Source organism: Dipodomys ordii, unplaced genomic scaffold (genome assembly GCF_000151885.1).
Source record: "Dipodomys ordii isolate 6190 unplaced genomic scaffold, Dord_2.0 Scaffold86, whole genome shotgun sequence".
Taxonomy (NCBI): Eukaryota; Metazoa; Chordata; class Mammalia; order Rodentia; family Heteromyidae; genus Dipodomys; species Dipodomys ordii.
In genome coordinates, this window is record NW_012267302.1 from 2153712 (window position 1) to 2157169 (window position 3458).

Here is a 3458-nt window from a genome sequence, read left to right on the forward strand (position 1 = left end):
AAAAAAAAAAAAGTCACAGATTTTCCTGCCAGGGCTGGTTTCAAATTGCAATCCTCAAATCTCAGCCTATTGGGTAGTTCAGATTACGTACCTGAGCCAACATACGTACAATGAGCCAGCTTGAATATTTTAAAATATAAAAGCAATAAATGCTCACCTTGACAAAGCTACCATCACCAGGTGACTCAGATACTAGCAGATGAACACAGTGTTTAACTCACACAGAGGCAGTGGAAGAGAAAATCACAAATTGCTTTAAATATGAGTGAGATTAACGATAACTTTCTTCCCACCTTTGGTCTTCTTGCACAGACACACTCCCTTTCTGTTCCTACCTGACAGCTGCAGAAGGATCAAGGTAGCAGCGACTTTCCAAGTCCCAAACAATCCTTTTTTTCATGCACTCTGCTTGGTTCCTAAATTCTCTGTCCTGTAAAGTAGTAAGACAGAGAATTCTGTTCTCTGTGTATGCCACAGTTCATCCTTCTCAATCTGTGGGGCATTCTTTGTTGTTGTTGTCAGCCATGGGGCTTGAACTCTGGGCCTGGGCACTGTCCCTGAGCAATTCAGCTCAAGGCAAGTGCTCTACCAGTTGAGCCACAGTGCCACTTCCTAGTGAGGCATTCTTTGAATGGATTTTATCACAATATTATGCAACTACTATCACCATCTTAAAATGTAGTAACGGAAGATAATCCTTACTCAGCTAATCCTTATAGCACTACAGTACTAGGTATCAAATATTCACTCACATAACCTCAAATGAGTGATTTTTAACATGGATGCATATTAAAGTCATATGTGAGTGTAAAAGCAAAATAATAACACCTTCCCCTGCCACACACTGCCAATTCTTGGAGCAGTAGTAGTATTTTTATTTTTGGGGGGGGTCTGGTCGTGGGGCCTGAACTCTGAGCCTGGGCGCTGTCCCTCATCTCAGCTCAAGGTTAGTGCTCTACCACTTGAGCCACAGCACCACTTCTGGCTTTTTTTCTTTTTGCTTATGTGGTGTTGAGGAATCAAACAATCAAACCCAGGGCCTGATGCATGCAAGTCAAGCGCTCTACCACTGAGCCACCTTCCCAGCCCTGTAGTAGAATTTATTTTTGAGACAGGGTTTTGCTGTGTGCACTGGTCCTAAATGTGTGGGCTCAAGTGATCCTTTATTTCAGCTTGTCAAATAGCCTAGACTATAGGCACATACCACTGCATCTGGGTGTAGCTTTGTAAGATCTGTTTCTGTTTCTCTCTCTCTCTCTCTCTTCCCTCTCCTCTCCCCTCCTTTCTCTCCTCTCCCTTCCACCCTCTGCCTGCCTCTGTGTGTGTGTGTGTGTATTTTTCCAGTGTTCAGAGAGCTGAGATCAAACTCAGGTCTAGTGCATGCTAGGGAAATACTCTAGCACTAGACTATACCCACCCTGTGGTATTACCTTAATGTAATACATCTGGGTCAGGGTTTCAACACTGTCATTGTTTTAAAGGTTTCCAGAGGCCAATATGACTATAATCTTCAAGATGCTGAGGCAGAAGGATCTCAAGTTCAACCAACCTGGGCTTACTATTGTAAGACCTGTTGGAAGGAAGGAAGGAAGGAAGGAAGGAGAGAGAAAGGAAGGGAGGGAGGGAGGAAAGGAAGGAAGGGAGGAAAGGAAGGAAGGGAGGAAAAGAAGGAAGGAAGGGAGGGAGGGAGGGAGAAAGGAAGGGAGGAAAAAAAGATAGAAGGAAAGAAGGTAAAAAGAAACTTCCCCATGTTAATTTCAATATGCAACCAGGGTTGGGAATTCATGATCCAGACAAAAATATGAAATCCAACTATCTAATCTAAATTAAAATATAAATCTAAGGAAGGAATAAATTTGTACTTATCAAATGATGACAAAAATACTTGTGTTTTTAAAATAGTGCGGTCCTTTATTCTATTTTTTAAATATGTAGAGCCCAAAATGAAAACACTCAATAATTTTCATTTTATGAGTTATTTTATTGAATGTTTTCACTTAATGAGTATCAGCTTGCTCTTGCTCTCTCCCACTCTCTCTCTTATTTTTCTTTCTCCTCTCCCTTCTTCCTCCCCAATATAAGGAGAGAACAATAACTTTTATTATTGTTATAGTTTGGATGGTGACTCTCTCCCAAAGGCCCATGATTGAAAAAATACTATAGGACCGTTCCAGTTGGAGCAGACATGCTTTCAAAAGATACTACAGACCCTAGACCCTTTTGCTTTCTAGCCATGAGGCCAGCAGCTGTGCTTTGCCATGGTGCACTACCTTGCCACATGTGCAAAACAAGTTAATCGATTCCAAGCTAGAAGTTCTAAAACTTTACACTTCATCAGTTGATTGTCTCAGGCATTTCATTATAACAAAAGAAAGCTAACAAAATCACCCATGCAAAAAAGGAAAACAAAGGTCAAACTTTATGTATTTTGTGTGTTGAATTTAAGAAATAAAGAGAATCATCAGAATTGGATAAGTATTTTGCCTTGACATGTAAATGTTTTAGTTTTACAAGTGACATATATATATATATATATATATATAAATTATAAAATGTTTTATCATTTCTCAGTACAATGAGTTCATCATAAAAATCAGCCACTCTCACCTCAGGGTGGTTGAGTTCTCCTTCTTCTTCCTCATAGGGACCACCAACAATGAATTCATCAGGAATGTTATTTGCTCCTGCAGCTAGAATGTTGGCAATAGGCCATTTTTTGGGTCGGGGAACAGGTTCTCTTTCACCTCCAACCTTTAGATTTCCATTCTTGAATAAAATGGTATAGTCTTTCTAGAGAAACAAATACCATCTATGAGGGGAAATTGTAAAGTACTTTGAAAAAAATTCTGAAGTGTTTTTTCATTATAATTGATATGGTATTATGTAAAATGCCCTTCTGTGACTGACTTTGTATAGGGCCTAGGTCCATCATTATGTGTTATTTTGCTATCCTGTGATATGTAGAAAACTGATTACAATGCGAATTACTCTGGCCCACAGATATGCAAATATATTTATACAGTAGGAATGTAGTTGTTCATTGCTTTAGGATAATGACAAGTTTTGAATGATTACCAAATTTATTAAGCATTCCTGTGCTTGTTTACAAGTCACTTTTTCAAATTCTCCTTCGATATGCTTTACATTTTACTTATTTACTCACTAATTGGTTAAATGAAATATTTATCTCTGTCTGTGCCTCTGTGTGTGTTTTTTGTTTTTTTGTTTTCTGTTTTTTTGTGGGTGGGGGGCTTGAACTCTGGGCCTGGGTACTGTCCCTCAGTTCTTCACCTCAAGGCTAGTGCTCTACCACTTGAGTCACAGCATCACTTCTGGTTTTTTTTTTGTTTTTTGTTTTTTGGGTCCAGTCGTGGGGCTTGAACTCTGGGCCTGGGCGCTGTCCCTCAGCTCTTCAGCTCAAGGCTAGCGCTCTACCACTTGAGCCACAGCACCACTTC

At 39.8% G+C, this 3458-nt stretch overlaps 1 protein-coding gene across 1 annotated transcript in view; it reads right to left on the bottom strand.

The window, feature by feature from the left end:
• The window catches only part of Cfap70 (cilia and flagella associated protein 70), a 92963-nt gene that overhangs the window by 66372 nt on the left and 23133 nt on the right, over positions 1-3458 (bottom strand). The gene's annotated exons all lie outside the window — the stretch shown is intronic.